Source organism: Anarrhichthys ocellatus, unplaced genomic scaffold (assembly GCF_004355925.1).
Source record: "Anarrhichthys ocellatus isolate YVR2014 unplaced genomic scaffold, GSC_Weel_1.0 scaffold106, whole genome shotgun sequence".
Taxonomy (NCBI): domain Eukaryota; kingdom Metazoa; phylum Chordata; class Actinopteri; order Perciformes; family Anarhichadidae; genus Anarrhichthys; species Anarrhichthys ocellatus.
This window is the reverse complement of record NW_022280136.1, coordinates 330,897-351,600: the sequence shown is the minus strand read 5'-3', so window position 1 is coordinate 351,600 and position 20,704 is coordinate 330,897. Positions and strand designations below refer to the sequence as shown.

The following is a 20,704-nucleotide window of genomic DNA, read 5'->3' as shown; positions in this document are numbered from 1 at the left end:
GCATCCACGGCCGACCCTTGTGTGGTTTAACGTAACCTGTAACCCCACAAAATAGAATAATGATATAGTTATATCCGCCAAGTGTAGGCCTGTGGGGAGTTTGTCTGTCGACGGCTTATCCTGCATACTACTGGACTCATCAGCCTAATATTTGTTGTGCTCATTTATGACTGTGTGCTCAAGGAACTCTCGTGGTTGCAGTGATTCACAGTTTTTGAATAAAACGATTTTATTGACCGTTTTTATACCGTCGTTAACTTCTCACTCATTTGAACCGGCCAGTAGGGGCCGCAAGTGGTCAACAACTGCTTCAGTAGCAAAAGGCATTTCCAGCATTCGGCTAGGCTAAAAACAAGACTTACCTAGTCTGTTGCAGTCTCCTTGGATGTAACGCTTGATTATTACTGTGGGTATTAAGATAGTTTGCCAGAAATTCTCAAAATTACCAGTTATGTAAGAGCAGACTGACACTTTTCTCTTAACATTTTTTGTTTTCAAAAGGCTAAAGAAAGCTTCCAAACATAATTTACAGAGTATCGGTCTAACTAAACCCCCGTGCACACCACTCAGGGAAAGTCCAGATGGCCCAAATATTCAATTTTTCACATGTACATATTTTTCTGTTCATCTCATAAGAGTAATTTATACTCAGGAAAACATTCAGAAAATATATATTCTTCACATTTGTGGACTAGCAAACTCTCTTGGCTCCAAAGAATGGATCCGGCTTGTTTGGCTGTCTGTTGGCCCTCTCATGGGACGAATTGTTTCAGCCAAAAAATCATCTTCCCCCGCTGAGATTTCACTCGACTTGAACGCATTTGGGAAAAAAAACAAACCACATTTTGCCCAAACGCCAGCGTTTGCTCGTAACGCGAAATTCCATCTCTTGAGAATAGATTGTATTACATTCATTTTTCTGAAAAACCCACATCACAGCCGTTCCAACCGGTCTCGACATCTTATGACCCTTAACTCGAGGGATGATGGCTGCCGCAGATGTTGGACTGTGTCTCCGGGGCTCATAAATGCCCCAAAGGGATCGAGAGGAGATGACAGAGAGAGACCAGAGCACAGTGGGGCTCTCTGATCACCATGACTGTGCCTTGAAGACAGCACCAGACCCTCTGCAGAACCAATAGAATGCAGGAGAGGATGTCGTTCGGACAGGAGAGGATATCTGGCAACTCGTGACCCGACCGTGCTGGCTCAGCATGTTTGCACATCTGGGAATACTACAGAGGTGGTGATTAACTCTAATGACTGATCTTTCACTTGGTGGGCGTGTGAGCACAACATGGGGCATTACAGGAGGCATTCAAGCTCATGGGCAAACTTTGGAGTCTATGGAGAAGAGAAAAACTTCGCTCCTCCGCTCACGCTGTCTGCCGTGTTCGATACCCAGCCAGAGGACCACTTCCTGATCGAAAGACATCATGCAACAAATAGGAGTTCACCTTGTGTCTACAAGCCGAGCTGGGGGAAGCTACAGATCGTTCTGCTCCTCTCTTTGTCCGCACTGTTTCGTTTTTATTTTTTCACTCCGGCATTTTTGTGTAGGTGTGGCGCACAGCCCACATCTGCACTTTTTTTTTCTCGGGGCAGCGGAATTTGAAACTTAAGCAAAAATACACGGGTCCTTTCATCAAGCCCTGCCACTGTGAAGAGAGAGAGAGGAGGGAAGGAGACAGTGAGATGACCATTAGTCTGTTCGTCTCCACTCTAATTTCACTGGACAGATAAGTGAAATCACATGTTGGCAGGAGTTCTAGTGGAAAAGACAGAGCAGAAGAAGAAGAGGGTTGAGTTTCAGGGTGATGCACAAGATGAGGAGGAACAGAGCTGGGCAGATATATCTGATAAGAAATTAGTTTTGCAATATTGATTGTAACAGCCCAAACCAGTTATTTTCCTCCCTCGATTTATGTGAATGAGCTCCAGACCAAGGCTGGACCGAGGGCTGGGAGGCGGGGTTAAAGGTAACTCTATTGCGCATGCTCTATGGGCTTGTGGATACGGAAAATCTTTTGAAGATCCGGGTGATTTTATCGAAATTTTATACTGGAAGTTTAACTTATTTTGCTTTACTCGCCGATTCCAACGCCTTATCCTGCTCTCTCTATACATCCATGGATCTATTGATTGATGCAAGTCCCGCATTCACTCTTCTCGTAGCTCGGTTTTTGTTCCCCATCATCTCCTGAGGGAAGTATCTGCCTCTATAACTGCTAAATGTTAAATGCTAGGTGTTCCCCAGCTAGTCGCTAGCTTTGCCCGTCTGGTACTGGCTAGGTAGTGTACATAGGTAGTGTACAATGGGTTTATCTGAGCTTTTGTGCTGAAAACCGTGCTATGAGAGCAGTGGTACTGAACCAAAACGGTGAAGTTTAAGTATAGTTCCTGGCCTGAGCAACTGGCTACAGTTAGTGCGGTAGTTCGGAACAACTTTTGTCTTTTTAGACGTGGATGAAGGACGCATTGTAGTGTGTTTTAAGAAGTTCACATGAAGCATATGGAATCCTTCACTCACTCATTTAGAGAGATTTACTGACTCGAAGTTTCTCAGCCATCTCTAGAGATTCTAACCAGTAACATCAACTCTCGCGACGATCCCTCAGTCGGGCCTCCGCAGTCCGTCTGTTGTCAGTTCGTCCTGTGCCGTCTGACACAAACCTCCACTGATCTCCTGACTTGTACGCTGCAGCAGCACAAACCCGGCAGCTCATTTTACCTGCCATCCCCAGCCATTACACAGCAAGAGCACATTCAGACTCTCCTCTTCTTCACAGTCCCCTTTGTTGACTGGCCTCCTGTTGGACGGCAGCCAATGCCACAGACGGTGTGAGTGATCTACGTGAGCGGCACTTAGCCACCCCTCCTTCAACCCTCTTCTTCACTCAGTCTCTCCGTCCGTCCTCGGGTCTGCACTGCTGACGGCCCTCTAATCCAGGGCGAGGTATAATCCTGTCCCTGGTGCCAGTGGTAGTGCAGGCTTGATTTCATTATGATGTTTAATGGGCAAAGCAAAAGACTGGGTTACATGGCTGTAAAGGATGTGTGGGTCCCACGATGGGGAGGATTCCCATGGGCTTTCTTTTAAGTCTGTTCTCTGTGGACTTGAACTCAGCTCTTACATCACTTTTTTATGGGAGAATCATGTGATCGGTCGCATGCGTGGGTGGGCGAATGAGGGATCAAACACCTTTGTGTCCGTCCACGGCTAAGCTGCCATTCTGCTGCAGCAGACTGCATAATATTTTTGGGTGCCCAGTTGTAGCTGCAAGCTCAAGGAACTCTTGTGGTTGCGGTGACCCACACTTTATCAAAACACCTTTTATTGCTTGTTTTATTCTGCCATTGACTGGCTCTTAACTCCCGACTCACTGCTCCTAACTGGCCCCCGGCCGCTAGGGCTCGTGATTGTCTGCATACATCGCCGCTTGTTTTGAAACAACTATTGGATGGATTGCCCTGGAATTTTGTACAGACATTCATGGTCCCAACAGGAAACATCCTAATGATACCAGTGATCTTCAAACGTTTCCTCTAGCGCAGCTATGAGGATGACATCTGTGGTTTTGGGTGAAATGTCTCAACAACTATTGGTCGGATTGCCGTGTAATTTGGTACAGAAGCTCATGTTCCTTTCAGGACGATGGCGATCCCTTCACTTTTCATGTTAATTATAAAATGATGAAGTGATGATATTATAGACAGACATGCATGATATTTATTTTCCTGTGAAATAAACTAACCAGCTCCTGTGTACATTTTGCGTTGGCAGACTGGAAGGAGATGCTTAACATTTACTATCACAGTCAAGTACCTCAGACTGCGTTTTGCCTCCAGGCGCCGCAAGCTGTAAAAGGCTCCCTTTCTTACAGGAACTCCTCATGCGAGCGACTCTAAAGCCCGTTTACATCTTCAGACGTTGCATTGCATCATGCACCCCCGATCATAATGTTAAACCTCCTTACCCGCCTCCACACACATCTCCGATTCGTACATGCAGAGAGACGCACGCACGGCAAACACGCGCATGCAAACCGTGAAGAAATAGTGGAGTTAAAACTGACACGGTGGGGTTTTCTTTTAATGGTGCTCTATTTTAACGTCTTCCCGGGCTCGTGTTTACATGTGTAGGCCGGTTTCTATCTGCCCCCAGAGGTTTCGGGTTGGAAGATGACGGACGATGTACGGTGGACGGATGATAAATGCAGACTTCTTTTTGTTTTTTGAGTGCGCTCTGTCTGCCGAGAGGGAAGAGTGTCACCGAACGGAGGAGAAAGAGAGTGAGAGAGTACACATCAGGGCCCCGGTGTGTTATAGAAGTACTCCTCTCATCACCCCCCCCCCCCCCCCGATCGGTTCCTGTTTCCATCTTCCCTCTTTCCACAACTCCATCCATCCCCTCACACCTCGCTCATTTCCTTTCCTCTTCTGTCCTCCCTCCGAAAGCCCCCAAAAGTCCATTTTCTCTGCATTTCTTCACCTCCACCCAATGTTTTCTTCTTCTCCTCCCCCCCCCCTTTGCAATTACAGTAATATGTAACATCAGGCGTGGTGAGATTTAGGGCTTTACCTTACATAACCCCGGGATTTAGCCGCAGGGTTTTAAGACTTCCCTGAGCCGGGGGGGGGGGGGGGGGGGGCAGGCAATCGGGCCTCTTTAAAATATTTTCAAATGACTGAAATCCCCAAAGGGCCTATGAGCATGTAGGGATAGCAAGGCTTTGAGGGCCGCAATGTAGCGCAAACCGTCATTATTTTGTATTACCACAGAACCTGATCCATTTAAAACGCAGCCCACTCAATACGGACGCACACGGACGCCGACATACTCATGGTACTCCTCCACATGCACACACATGATGTCGCCATCTATTTTGGGTTTTATAGCAGGAGCGCTCACATGCGTTACTTTAATGTGGTCAAGTTTTCCACTAGATGAATGATCCTCGGCCTCTTTTTTACCCCCCAAACACCAGCACACATTGAGTTAGTAGTAAGGGGGCAGTTTAGTGTGTGTTTGTACCGCGTCTGCTGAGTTGAGGTGTGTGTGCGCAAAGTAATTAAATTTGATAAATTAAATTTGATATGGCTTTATATATGACTTTATATAAGACTGTAAAAGTGTAGGAGGTTTTTTTTGGGGGGGGGGCTTTGGCCCCAGATCACCACACCAACCAAAGCGATTTTTTTTATTCCTCCTCGAGACAGGCCAAAGAGACAGGCCGTAAATTTGAAATAATGAACTGCCTGGCGTGACTTGGTGATGTGAGCAGGGAGGGGAAGCGAGTTTGCGGAGGAGGAGAGCTGGGTACGACCTGGCGGAGGAGGACGAAGTGGGGGAAGGTGGAGGGGAAAAAAGAAAACGTCCACGGATAGTGGAGTAAAAAAACAGAAACGGACGAACATGGGAAGAGCATGTGGAGGCAGAGCCGGTGGCAGGGACACGCTCGGCGTTACGAGATGTGCAGTGTCAGCGGGTTAACGTTTGTTTCCCGTGGAAAAAGCCTGCTTCTTCTTCAGCGTCTTAGGGCAACATTTTTAATTTCTCCCTGGCCCTGAGCCGGTAGGGAGAGAAAGTTTTTAAGATGTAAAGCCGCCGGGATTAGGGCCTGTACAAGGGGAAGACACGGGAGGCGAAGCCGGGATGAGTCTCCCCCCCCTTACAGGGTCGCAGAGAATGCGGCCATCGTACCGCTCGCCACTTCATTTTTTTAAAAGGGGCTTTGAAACGTTGTGTCTTACTGCACACGCAACGGAGGGATGAGGAGAAGATGAAGGGAAGATGAGTTGGAGATTAAAGTGAGGGATGGACGTGGTCTCTTGGCAAAAGTCAGCAGAGGAAGTTCCATCGCAGATGCCGCGCGAAAGTTGAGAGACTTTGAACGACAAGATCTTAGATGTGAGATTAAATTTGGTTAAGAAAAAACCCCACCCTCAGAAGTTTGGTAAGATCTGATCAACTTAGTTTGTTTGTGCCAAAGATGAATGAAACTTGTCAACGCCCAAGCAGTACACATCTGTAAAGTTTACAACAATTGAAGCTTAAAGCACTTTTCCGTTTTTACTCTCCTCTATCGAGTCTTCACGCTGTCATAGTTGCTCCTGACCTCCCTCCTGCTATTTCTCCGATGCGTTTTACTGGTCTTCCTGTTTTAACAGGCTTTTACAACCCCGGCTGCAGCTGCAAAAGAGAGCAAGGGAGTATGGGAGGGGGAACGGGGTAGTTAGAGAGGGAGGGAGAGGGAATTGAATCATGAAATGAGGACCATATTTTCCATGCCGCACTAAAAGGAGGACTTTCCATTTTTCTTCTTTCTTCCTTTCTCTCTCTCTCTTCCTCCTCTCTTTCCTTCCATTTCTCTCTCTCTCTCTCCCTCGCTCTCTCTCTCAGTGAAGTGCAGCTGCTCGTCAGTAGTTATCTGTTTGTTTGTCTGTCTCTGCCTCCCCCCCCTCGCCTCCCCCTCTCTGCCTTTAGCTCATGTGAACTTTGCTTTTTTCGTCACGCTTTTTTTTTCCCACTGCGCAGCGTCTCTGCTTTCGATTAAAGTCTGGAAAAAAAGGCAGCAGATCCCGCTCTCTCGCAACTGTAACCAACAGAGACGCCATTTCATTTTTCTCCCGCCCGCCTCACCCGTCTCCCTTCTCTCCGCAGCAGTGTGTTTAGGCCACGCGGCTCAGCGAAAACTTCCGCCGCCAGTGTTTGTTGAGCTTTCAGGCACGAGCATCTTGAACTGATACGGCTTCCCTCTGTGTTATGACCGTCGCAAAAACAATCTTTCTCTCGGGGACGAGGAGTGTCGAGGCGGAGCCCCGGCACTCCGGCCTCACCGCGGCCCCGGCTTCCTTATTTTACTCCGTCACCAGCCGTGGAAATAATACTGCTCGGCTCCATCTCCGTCCCCGGGATTCGATCTCATGCCTCCGACCCCAGCATCTTCTAAATCCCCCCCCCCCCTCTCCCCCCGGCCCCAGCCAGACGCGCTGTTGCAGCCGAGTGGGCCGCAAGCATCTGTTTCCAGCTTCTCCTTCTGCAGCGTGAGATAATGATGGCCCACAGTAAAATAAACACGCTGCCACCTCCCCGCTGCAGGCCTGAGTGTAGTGCACATTCTCGCTGAGGAGGGTCCACCGGTGGATCCAGACCTAAACCCTTTATAAATAAATAAATACCTGGATTGTTTTATCGGATGAACACGCCTCCCAAAAACAGTGGAACTAATGGGCCGCATGCAGAAAGATGGCAGCCCTCTGGGGTCAAAGCCCTCAACTATCAAGAAGTAGTTTCTTTTTTTTCTAAATCCGAGCTGTGAGGGATAGTATGTACAGCGTAAGTAATATATGGAAATGAAGCGCGTGCTTTAACCTGCCTCGGATACCAGATGGGCGGGGATTATTACATTCAGTCTGGGTCGAGAAGGGTCGACATTCACAGAGGACTAAAGCAAATTACATTTTCAATTCTTTCCAGGGGTTGTTCAAGCGTTCCGGTGTTGTGGTTTATGCTCTAAAGATTTCAATACTCGTATATTTGTACACAAACACAGTACACTACACATTTTTGTCTCTGGTTTTTAAATGTGGATTTGACATAGTTTCTTTACTCCAATATATTTGAGTTGTGGACAAAACAAGACTCTTGAGGACGTTATCTTGGGCTTTGTGAAACACTGATTCAACATTTTCTGACCAAACTACAAACTGAGAATCTAATCGAATCTAATCGATTATTCGTCAATGACGATAATTATTAGTTGCAGCCTTAAACGGAATATGCCGTTAACATGACCCGTATCAAATTCGGAATATAGTCATAGTTTGAATAACAGTGAATATTAGTGTGCTGTTACTGAGCTAACGGAACTAGCTAACTAACAGTAGCTGATGTTAGCTTGCTAATATGTGACACATTTAGAGTGAATACCAGATGTACTATGAAATATTGGTTCACACATTTGACCTCACATGTAAACCGGGAAGATTTTAAATGACATTAAATAAAAATAACACAATGTACTCGAATTACAAAACATTAATACGCTAAAAGCAGCCAAACTAAATGGCATTGATTACGTTAGCAATAGCATAATCAGTACGTCATTTGCGTCTGCAAAGACCCAAATGTGTTTGTAACAGGCGCGAGGCAGCAATGACACCAGTCAGTAAAGACCGGGTCGTTTCCTTGTCGTGTTCCAGGCAAACCAAGATGTTACAGAAAGCCGTACGCACCCTGTGTTGTGGTTATAAATCGCCCAGTGTTTTCTCAGCGAGGCTGACAGCAGGCAGACAGTGCAGGCGTGGTGTCAGCTGAGACGGAGTCCAAACCAGAGATCGGTGGAGTGGGAGGGGGCCCTGGGGAGGAGCGGGTTTGTTGTGGAGGATGGGGGGGGGGGCTTGACTGAAGGCAGGGCTGCCTGTCACATGTTAATCCAAGGAACACACGCCCGGTCATGCGTCCTCGTGCACACGTTTGAACTGACTCATAGTTCTTTGTCCTTTGTCCACAGTGTGTAATTCAACACAGTCACAGTTCTGATGTGTAGTCCCACCTGTTCCTCACCTGAATCCACTCACAGAACCCGGCGGGGCCCCTCAGGCTCCTCGGGGGCCTCAGGAGAACCCCTGCGCGCACACACACATTTACACACACACACACACCAAGTAGAATGGAAAACATCACACATCATCATCTGAACCCGGTTCCTTTTCTCATTTCAGCCGTCCAGCCTCCTCCTCGCTATCTCTCTTCCTGTCTTCTCATGTCATCTAGCTCATTCCTCTCTTCTCCTTCATGCTCCATCACTCCCCCCCTCCCTCCCTCTCTCCCTCCCCTGCTATTCTCTCCTTCCTGGTTCCTTCTCTCGCTCTGTTTTTCATAAACTTCTGGCTGAGCTTCCTTTGCCAGAGATCCCCGAGCCGTAGTGTGAAACGCTAGATGTTTCTGAGCGACCGCCAAACAGATGCAGGCTCCTCCGGTCGGGCCCCTCGACGTGAACATCCTCTCCATTTTATAGCACAGAGCCACCAGCAGCAGGGCACTGGCATTTATTTTTATTTAATTTTTTTTGCAGAGGCAGAGCACACTGACGGGGGTTCCCATTCAAATTTAAAGGAGCAGTGTGCAGGATTTTGTGGCATCTAGTGGTGAGGTTGCACATTGCATCCAACTGAACACGTTTCCCTTTACAAAGCACGTCGGTGGCCCTCAGGTAACGTAAACAGGCGAAAGGACCACTATAGAGCTGGTGTTTGGTTTGTCCGTTCTGGGCTACCGTAGAAACATGGACGCGCAACGTGGCGGACCACGTCACATCCCCCTAATTCCTACACACTGTCCCATTAATATACTTGATAGTCATTTTGCACCGGTATGTGTGTAATGCGTGAAACTGATAGCATGGCACCGGCCTTGTTTATCTAAACACATCAGCTGTGATTATCAGGCCCGATGTCGTTAAAGAACAATATCTGTATTGTGAGCTTATTTTACTTTATTTAACCTAATTATACTTCCTTATTTTGTTGCATAAAAAACGTTTTTTTTCCACTCTCTTCAAAGTCTTTTCTCTCCGTGATTCACTCTCGGCCCGTTTTGTTTCGGTTATATTTTATTTATTTTTTTCAAACAGGGTCAGATTTTAGAAGTGCATGGAGATAATAAGACCCGGGTCGGTCAAACTCATTGACGAATATGTTTTTTTTGAACTGGCTTAAGTGGATTGTCGACAGTTTAATCTCTCTTCGCCGCGTCGATTACGATGAAAACGCGCGGGGGGGGCTCTGGGCTTTTGATCCTGGTTAATAAGTTAATAGATGGATTGATAGATGGTCGGAATAAATCTCCAATTATCAGCTCGACCAAGGGGAGAGAGCCATAAGCTGTCCCAACTAGGCCAATCCTGCATGTCCGACGTCCACGTGCGAGTTGATTCACTTGTTCCGTCTTCATGATCGTGTCAGCCCGTGTTCTGTGGCGTGATCGTGTCAGGCCTGTGGCTGCAGCCGGATCCTGGGACTCGCCTTAATCGTGTTGCCCCGGTGCCCGGGGAGCATTTGTCAGCCATCACGTCACCTTGTCTGCCCCCAAGAGACGGACGCAAAAAGGCCGCCGCGGCCCTGGCAGCCGCCGACCCCTCGGGCCAAAGGGTTCACCCGGGGACACAGATTGACAAACGCAGCCTGGGCGGGCGACTCGCAGACAGCTGGTGGTCAAAGGTGGCCTTTCTATCTGTGCCCTCATTTGGCTGATTATTTTCTCTCAGGCCTCATCTGCTCCTCTCTCTCTCTCTCTCTCTCTCTCTCTCTCTCTCTCTCTCTCTCTCTCTCTCTCTCTCTCTCTCTCTCTCTCTCTCTCTCTCTGTCCTCCTCCTCTTCCTCCTCTCTGTCAGCTGGAAGAATAAGTCTTCAGTTCATGCTGTAGGTATGCAGATCTGGCTGTTCCACTTTGGATCTCTTTGTGATTTACTCCGGGGGGGCGCCCCCACCAACCAACTCGGGAGGATGTTTGCAGATCAGCTCCCAAGTTTACCGCAGCGCTCGTCGGTGTTTAGCCACCGTTTGTGCCCATGTGTGTGTGTGTGTGTGTGTATGCGTGCGCGCGTGTCCTTATTTGACACCGACCTAAAAGATCTAAAGGCGAGCAGCACGCACACGCTGTAAAGTAGTCGCTGAGATGCGTATAAACTCAGCAAATGGCAAAAAAATAAATAAAAGAAAGAAACGGGACACGCAGACCACCTCACAAATTATGCCCGTCATACATCACGCCTCCGTTGGCAACACCCAGGGAGGATGTGGTTGTTTTTTTTTACACAACCATTCATCGCTCCCCTAATTCATTAGTCCAAATGAGCATTTATGCAGAGCACACATTATTTTTACGGGCCGGCTTTATGTGCCTGTGTGGAGTTTTTACGGCCCTCGTAAAACACGTCCTCCAAGCCCCAGATAGATTTGGGAGCATTTATTTGCATAGTTCACAAAACCCAAAATAAACCGTTCCCCGGTCCCAGGCGGGATCAGACCCCGTCAGTAGAGTGGGATGCAAAACCACGTTGTCTTCTAATCAGAATGATATTCTGTTCACATTATGTTCAAATGGGAGAGGAGGACGTGATGGCAGCGCTGCAAACATGCTCATGATATTAAACCCTCAGAGCGCTCTTACTTATTATCATTTGTGTTTTTTGATCAACGCTCATGAAGAGTTTGGTCTCCTCCGATGCTTAAGAGTGGAGACAATGCATTGCTTAGGCATGCATGTGCCATATTGTGATATACACTAATATTGGAAAAGCTTTCCGTCACATTGTCCAGCTCCACCACAACTACTATCAGTACATTTATGTGTACGCCCCCAATTTTAGAATTTAAAATTTGATTTAACAATTTAGAGTTGTTTTAACTTTTTGATATTTTTTTTTTCTTATTTTTTTGGCATATAGAGGAACTGAACAATTAACACGTAGACAGAATATGGACAGAGGTGAGGACGTGATACAAAAACCTCACAGACATATCTGATCATCGTATAACTAAACACATCTTCAAACAGCTGTATTTATTCCAGTTTCTCGTAGAGAAACATTTCAACACATGAGAACTTTGTAATTATATAAATGACCTTTGCCCAAAACTCATTTTTACTGAGGCAGAGCTTGAACGCATGCCAATGCAACTCGATGCAACCTCCGCTAACGTTAGCCGTTAGCTCCCTTATTTAGCCAAGTGGGACATGTGCCGCTCACCGGCTGCTAGCGGCTAACTAGCTGTCCTCCTGCCGCTCTCAGCGCCGATTTGTTGTTCACAAAGTAGCGGGGCGACTAGAAAGCGATAGTACCAATAAAAAGTACCGATAAGAGTACAAGTATCGTTAAAGTCCTAACGATACCCATCCCTCTCCTTGGCCTTGTTAGTGTCCCTGCCTTGACTGAAGTAGCAGAGCGGCTCACTTGCTCTGGAAGCGAAGTCAACTGCGAGTTTCGTGCTGCAAATTGTGTCCCGGAGGGGGACGAGTGACCCGGGGGAGGAATGGTCAAAGAACGTCCAGCCGGAAAGTTCACAAGCTCACGTTGTCAGCTCAGAGTCGTGGTGTGAGTGACAGGTCGCCGCCATCTCCCTGTCTGTTGTTACAAAGCTGCTGGTGTTGTGTGTGTTTGCTCCCCCCCCCCGTCTCCCCTGCAGTGCTGGGTTTGATCGCCCCCCGCTCCCTAGCTGGTGCCCCCTGTACACTGCCTCCCCCCTCCCCCTCATACCCTCTCCTCCTCTGCTCTGCCAACAAGTCTCTCTTTCTTTCTCGTTCCCCCCTTTTTATTCTCTCCTCTCACGTCTTTTTTGGCGAGGCAAAATGTTCCCACAGCTCTCACAGTCCTCCCCCTCCCACCCTCCTCTCACTTTCCCTCTCCCCCTCTTTCTCAGTCTATCACTCTTTCTTCCCCCCATCTCCCTTTTTTCCCTCTATCTCTTTTTTTTGTCTTGTTTTTATTCTTGTCTCCACTTTCTATGTCTGCCTCTTTATTTTTGTTGCCTTCCATTCTCCCTACACCCTGCCCCCCCCTCTCCTGTCTCTCTCACCCTTTCCCTGGCAAAAGACTGGCATCACATGATCCCCCATTCCCCACTTATGCCCAGACCCTGCAGCCCCCCCCACACACACACACACACAGATATCACAACATGGGAAGCATAGGAGCAGCTCAGGGTGGCTCCCGTCTTTCTCTATACGCGCTATACGTTTTATCCTCGGCTCTGTTTGCATGAAACTCGATACACACAACTCATCGGTCCGGTTTAAACCAGCCTGCCGGGGTCTCCAGTCTGGGTTTTTTTCAGTGTGTGTCTATGGGGTCAGGCCCGCTGGGACTCAGGGACATATGTTATTTTTTTTTGGAATGGAAATATTCGAACTTGCAAGTCCAGTACGAAGAACACCGAAGTTAATTCTTTGGAGCCGCGTATATTTTATACGTTGGTCGGAATTTTCGACTTCCCCACTCCTCTCTCCAACCCTCCAAGAGGCAGATTTCTTTAGCATGTGTTGCAGCGTTGTGCCCCCTCTCGTCCCTCCCCTCCCTCCCTACTCTGCCAACAAGCGCCATCTGCTGGCCAACAGGAGCTATGGCACCTCTTCATACAGGTACAGTTCGACAGGAGAGTTTGGACGTAACGGCAGAGAGGTTTTAGGGGGAGGAGGGGAAGAAATGGTGGAAGTTTCTAGTGTATTCTGATGGCAGCTTCATATCGACGCGCATCTCCCTCCCTGTACATCTCAGCTCATCAGCATAGGCACAGATAAAAGATTAAAGAACCGGGGGTCAGAGGGAGGGGGGTGGGTATAGCTGGGCAGCCATCCAGCTGCTCCCCAACGCCCCCCCCATGGTTGAATCCCTTCAGGTCCAACTGCCCCCACCCCCGCTCTCTCTCTCTCTGCCCCCCCTGGCTCTGTGTGGCGTTGGCACCGAGAGGGCGCAGGCGGCACACAGACGGCCCCGCAGATGGGCAACGGGGCAACGCAGGGGCTGCCTCACCACACCTGCTCCTTCCTGGCACAGGGCTCGGGGTGGGGTGGGGGGGTCAGGCGGCCACGCACACACATGGAAAAACACAGATGTGCACCCAACACAGGAATTATCTCTCTCAATTTATCGCTTTTGCGTTTTTTAATAAAAAGCGCACCGCCTCCCTCCCACACTCGGCCGCCCGGCCCCGTCAGTCACAGATGTTTACGCGCTTTATCTCCAACCGGGCTTCAACATGTGCTCCGCGCAGAAAAGAAAAAGAAATCCTAAACGTAAGACGCAATCACACATCCGTAGCTGTGATGTATTTATAGTGTGGCGCCCACACGTTCACACTCCGCGGCACTGTACCGGAGCAGAAACACATTTCACAATTAATCGCATCGCCCGACGCCACGCTGTCACACGGAGTTACACGCCAGGCATTCGGTGAGCTATACACGGAGCGGCGACGCCGTCACTTTTTCACACCGCACGTGGGAACAAAGATCCACGACCGGAGGCTTGAGTCGACGTTTCGGCGCCTCCAAAAGACTGGAAGGTGTTTGAGGAACCGGCGGATTTTGAAGCTGCTGGTTTAATAGGTAGGGCGCGGACGTGGAGGCCAAATAAACTTCCCCAGGAAAAAAATAGCCCAAGGGAAAATCCATCCCAAAACAACCAGAGTGTTATTCCTACAGTCTTTGAACGCTCGGTTGACGGTTAATGGGCCATCTTTCCAGTCACAGGACAGTTGTACTGTTAGGACACAGCCAGTCATTCATTATGAACCTGAGCACAGACAGCAGGCGGCGATACAAGCCACTCAACATATTCAGGATGGGCGGAGGTTGTAATTTCAACTATTTATTGTTTCAGGTCGATTCACTCACGGAAGTCAGTTTGAGAGGAGAGTCGACAAAAATGTTGATCCACTCATCCGAGTCGCCTTCACTTATTGCCAAAGTTTAACGAGCAGCAGGCTACATCCACACAGCCTTACCCTCTTGGGCTGTGGTCGAACGGTCCAAAATGTAACCACTTTTCCTCAATGGAAAACGTCATGAGGTGAAGGAAGGAGGATTTATACTTAGGAAGAGACAACTGCAGTGGTGTGAGAATTGAGCAACTTTATTTCAAGGGTTCAAGGATCATTTGTTGTCTATATGCAACAACATTGATGCACAAGGAAATTCAGTTGTAGCCCATTTCTAACGCAACAAACACATGACTGCCTGATCGGTTGGTGATCGTCTCAAAGTCCGCTGCTCTCTATCCAATCACAACGCTTCCTTTCCAGATGTTGATGAATGTGTTCTGTCATATGCCGTTATTGATAAACACGAAGAGAACAACGAATAAAGACAGAAATGTAGCAGAACTCATGGGAGCTATACCGGCCGCAGCATTTACATGCACTGCTGTTGCCATAGCAACAGAACAATTTCAAAACAAAGAACTCAATTCTGTGCAATTCATGTTAAGACTCCTCTCCGAGGCTGAATCCCTCCCCTAAGAAGGATGTTTTCAGTGTATCCACAGCGCTCAGCTACGCAGGGACGCCGGATGTTACTGACGGCCAAATGGTGGGCCGCTTTAAATGTTGCTGCCGCAAGGAATTGTGGGACCGTATTATCTCCTTTCCTTTGGTAAAGGATGCTCCAGAGTAGCCTATGCTAATAGGGGACGAGGAAATGAAGCGTTGAAGCGACTTTCCTCAGCGTTTCTCCCAGCGACTTTCACAGCTGACACTTAAAGACGTCCAGCTCATTTCACTCAAAGGACTACTCAACCACAGGTAGTTGGCACCTGAAGGGAATACCTGCGGACCCTATTCTGGGCACAGAAACACCTTCCATCTCTATGTATTTTCAGAACAAAAGAAAAATCATTTCATCTCTACCTTTAGTTCCAGTTAATATTCTCCTTAAGACACTTGAATAGGCCATGAATTATAAAATGAGAGAGCTAAACGTGACTGTAAGTAGAGCGAGTGCATGAAAACAAAGCATTTCTATGCTATGCTATCGTTATAATTTTGGAAAGTGTGACAACCAATTCAATATAATATAGATGAGGAACAGGGTTAAAGGTCGACACCATCTGCTGCAGCAGCAAAACAATCGATATCGCTTCAAGTGAACGCTATATGTTGAATGTTTTCACAGCTTCAGCTTGCCATCGCACAGGCCTTTCCAACGGGGAACAACAGCTGTTTTCTAAGCAGCTTTTCAAAGCCACCAGACTCCATTGACAAAAACAGTCATTTTACCTCGCAGAACACGGGAGTTACTGGACTACCACTGCATGGATGCGTCAGTTAGTTTGTGTTATTGTGCCATCTAAGTTACTGCAGATAACACACTGACTGTGGATGTGTGTATAGAAGTAGCAACAGCATCATGCGGAAGCCTTGGCGGGTCACATGGGAAAACGTTTCTACAAGGGCTTTGGAAAATAGCTCTATGACGCTAAAACATACTCACTCAAACCAAAATTAGAATTTTCAGATTTAAATACGTTAGGAACACCACTGAGAAGCTTCATCACCCACACGTCAGAAAACTCCACCATAAACCTCCATCTAAATGTGTCAGAAACAAAGATAATCCAATAAGATTAGGTAGAACAGAAGCAAATGGAAAGAGGTGACTCAGGTGTGCAGTACTCCCGACGTACTAACGATTAACTAACGTTATTATCTCGTTACACTCAAGTCGTTACACTCAACTCCAACATTATCTAAACAAATCACAAAGAAACATTGAGGGGGCCATTCATGGGACAGATGCGCATTGCTGTACCATCAACTACTTCAGTGTCCAATAAGAACCACCGGCTTAAAAAACAAACCAAGGCCAAGATGAGTTTTGCTGGTAGAAGATTGAAGGCGATGAGTGATTTATTTTTTTTTTTTTTTTAAAACCGGAAAAAAATGCGAGAATGAAAGGGAGGGGGGGGGTGATAAGAGAAGAGGGACATAGGGAGGATGAAGGAGGTGTTGGAGGAGGAGAAGATAAATAAGAGGTTGAAATGAAGTCCAATAAAAGAGCCGAGTGAACATCTGTGTGGGATAGCCGTGGATTAGGGGGGGGTTTGGAACATTTTAAGCGCATTAAAGATTTAAAAAAAAAAAAAAAAAAAAAAAAAAAAAGGTCAGAATGTTTATAAACATACCGATAAACCTCTTAAGCGAAACCCAATTGGGGAGGCTGCTTGGTTTCTTTATCCAGAGGCTGGTGGGGGGGGGGAGAGGGGGCGAGACCGCGCAGCCACACACTTAAACACAAACACACACACAGACACACTTTTGTGTGTCTGTGTGTATATATGTCAATCAGTGCAGTTTGCCTGTACGCTGCCTGCTTTGCATCCGTCTCCATACATGCTCCGTTATATTTAGTACTTCTGTACATATGTGCACTGTAATCCAATCAGGGTGTGCCGCCCCACCCCACCCCCTCCACCCCTGTTACATCTACACGGGACACAACACCACAGCTGCAGTCCCACCTGAACCCAGAACCTGAGCTGCCACTCACACATACACACACAGAGAAACGACGGGGTTTGGACCCGCACACCTGAACGCCACGGCTCGTATCGACCAGAGTTATTGTGGTGGGGGTGGGGGGGGGGTTATAGTATGAGGGAGTGAAAGGGAGAGAGACATGAAGAGGGAGAGAACAATGCTAGATTTGTCCGCGGAGCTCCCGAGCAGCCGGAGGAAGAGGCCCCTATCATTTGACTGTGAACTGAACCGCGTCTGTCCTTAAATGACACCGCGTGCAGCCGGCTAGAGCCGGAGACGCAGAGCCAAAAGGGTCACGGGCCGTCTAGTCCGCACGTACACTGTGCAGATGCATGTATTTATACACCACAGCAGCCTTCTACTGCCGGTCCTGGACATTTTTGCCACCGTAGTTTTCCTTCTAGATGCAAGGATTCAAACGTGGATGCGCCGCCATTTTTTTTCTAAAACGATAATAAGCATTTTACCCCCATTTGAACCGGAGCTCCAGTAATTTCGTATGGCTTAAACCAAGAAGGGTCGAATCCATGTCATATGTGACACATCCTGATTTTCAATCCCATAATGCCACTCAATAGAGCTTTATTTATGAGGCCCTCCCTGCCTATGACATCATAGTGACATCAGAGTTGGGTTTTTTAAAACCACAACCTGTTTTTTTGTCTTTATGCTAAGCTAACCAGCTGCTAGCTACATGTGTACGGTACAGATACAGTGAGAGTGGTTACATCCAGTGTGTGTGTGTGTGTGTGTGTGTGTGTGTGTGTGTGTGCTGGAGAGGTGCCGAGGGAAATATTAACATGAATAAGATATTCTTGACAATGAACAAGAGAAAACGTTTATGAAAATCGTTGTTCCTCGACCGTCATTGACTTTTAACACCCAGAGCTGTTTGATTTGATCTCCATTGTTGGTTTTTACTGTCTGCCTTTCACTTAGTGCACATTAAAGCTGCTGGCGTGTGTGCTCGCGGCGCACAAACAAACACTCCGAGCTGTTCGGTAAATTGGCGCCTGTTTGAGCAGCGCGCACCCGTCTATGAATGAATATGCACACAAGTCCATTAGCGTCACCGAGCGACCGAGCATGTGTGCGCAATTTCACGTTCAAGTGTCTTTTAATGATTTGCGTCTGTGTGTGTGTGTGTGTGTGTCTCTGCGGCGCCGTGTTTTTTTTGTTTTTGTTTTTGCACTTGTGCGCATGATGAATGGAGCGATTAAGTAAGTGTGATCTTTGAGTGTGTGTACATTAGCCCGGGTGTGAGTTATTAGCCTCCGTCTGCATCTGCAGTGTGATAAATGTATGGCCAGTGTTACCGTTTGTGTACACACTCACTCAGGAGTATATCATTCAGCCGACTAAGGAACAAAATGAACCCGCTCTGTGTGTGATTAGAGCGATAGCACGGGGTGTTTGATGGCCTGTGTGTGCGCGCTCTGTATTATCTCTGGTGAGGCGCATGCAGGGGGCCTTGGGGCGACTGTGTGCAGGAGATAAGGCTGATTCATCCGTGTATAAACGTGTGTGTGTGTGTGTGTGTGAGTATATAAGAGCATGTTTGTTCTTCGGGAAGGCATGTGTATCCATGTTTCGCCCGTGCACATGCTAGTATTCAAACCAACATGTTAATAAATGCTCATTTGGTGACACACTGTGTAGAGAGGCGGAGTCCCGCCCCTTCCGGGTGAACCGGCGCGGGACGAGGAAACAAATATCTTTTTGATCCCGTTTGAATTGTACCACGAATTACGCGTTTGTCTTTATGAAGGCGTAAATATCACAACGAAATCGTCAGGGTGGGTTGCTCAAAGCGACGAACCCCACAGAGAATTATCATCCGACTCCATTTCAGCATCGTTCATTCGATTGTTTCGGGGTTTTTTTCCGGCCCCCCCATTTAGGTTCACTCTCGCGACTCTCTTTTCAGTCGCAGCGGGAAGCCGTTAGCGACTAAATAGCCAAATATTTCCCTCAGAAGTCTATAGAGCCGCACCAATCGATCGGCCGCACCACCACTTCACTGTATGAGCGTGTCCTTTGATAGAGAAGAGTAAAGCGTGTGCCCGTAACAACGTAGAGGTCAGCTTCAGCTCACAAAACTGGAAAGTTGTGAAAAAGCTGCTTGATAACAATGTAACTGAAGTGGATTCAACACCTTCAAAATGCAGAAACACTGATGTAGTTATAGCATATAGCGGAGCAGCGGCCCGCTCGCTGCCAAGAAAAACAAAAACAGCACATTGAACGCGTGCCAGCAGGGCTATATTATTACCTTCATTCCAGCTAATTGCCCGAACAAACAGCGACGCACACGTGCGCGCGCCGGCTTCGACAACCACTCATCATTAGGTGGGCTGCGGTGTGCCATCCCTGTCGCCATGACAACCAGGCACCCCAATTTTTGACTCAGAACCCGTCACGCAGTGTGTGTGTGTGTGTGTGTGAGTGAGAGAGAGGTTCTTTTTAATTATTTTTTTTCCGAGGCAGGCAAGTTTAAAACGGTTTTAACTGTTTGCAGTTGTCGGGACGAGCGCCACCGAAGGCCTCGAGCTTCGTTTATTCTCGGTTCATCCTACGATCGCCTCACTTGCCTTGAGTGATTCCTGTACTTCCCTGTATATACTTTACGTGTGTGTGTGTGTGATCGTGTCTTGTTTTTTTTTATTTAACTCGTTTCCGTAACAACCAGACCCTTGCATGACTGCAGACAAATGTCCCGGTGGTTTTTATCCTCACTTCATTTGCATTGCATATCCTCTGTAGGTCTTTTTATCTTTTAAGACTACTGGGTCTGAGTGCAAGAGAGAAAGAGTGTGTGCTTTGCAAGTGTGTGTGTGTGTGTGTGTGTGTGTGTGTGGGTGTGCCGTCAGCTAGCAGGAATGCACGGCTACCGCCAAAGCTAAGATGGCTGCCAAGCGCTAAGATGGCTGCCAGGATTCCGCAGAGAGCGACAGCGCGCGCGGGAGAGAAATGGGGGGAAGCAGGGACGGGACGAGGCGCGAGAGGAGACTAGGGAGAAAGACGCCACAGTGGACTGAGAATGAGGGAAGGAGAGTTGCGAGAAAGAGAAGAGAACTCTATCCCCCGTGTGTCTACTGTCCTCTTCTCTTTCTCGAAACCCAGAGTGATGATTTTTGTTTGTCTCTATTTTTGTTGTCGTTGCATGTGTAGTTTTTTTGCTGGCACATCGCTGCCACTAATGCCACCCAAGATTAGAACGCCGATTTGGACTTAGAGGACGGGTGAGATTCGAGGGGGAGGGGGGGGGCTCTCTCTCTCAGGCTAAGGAGGCCGGGCCCAGGACGGCCTTTAAAGCTTCAGCGCTGCGAGGGGTAATTGGCCCGAACGCTGTGTACGATGCGACCGTAAAAAGCCTCCTCAAGGCCGCATTACACATCTGAAGAAGAATGGCATCCAGCGGGGGCCAAAGAACGCTAGCCGGAGCAGGTGGCTCTCTGCCCGCCCGCCCTTATAGATGTTAAGGTAAACACACACAGGAGATGCAGATCCAAACAATGCCTATAGAATACACAAGTAACTCTCAATGTCGGAGTCAGCAGCAGGGAAAGATGAGGGTTCTTGGGACGCTTTACACGGTCAAAGGCCTTTAGTAAAACGTGTGTGTGTGTGTGTGTGTGTGTGTGTGTGTGTGTGTGTGTGTGTGTGT

General features: G+C 47.9%; 1 protein-coding gene across 7 annotated transcripts in view; it reads left to right on the top strand.

The window, feature by feature from the left end:
• LOC116399228 (nuclear factor 1 X-type) overlaps window positions 1-20,704 on the top strand; it is a 112,595-nt gene that overhangs the window by 87,792 nt on the left and 4,099 nt on the right. The window lies entirely within an intron of this gene.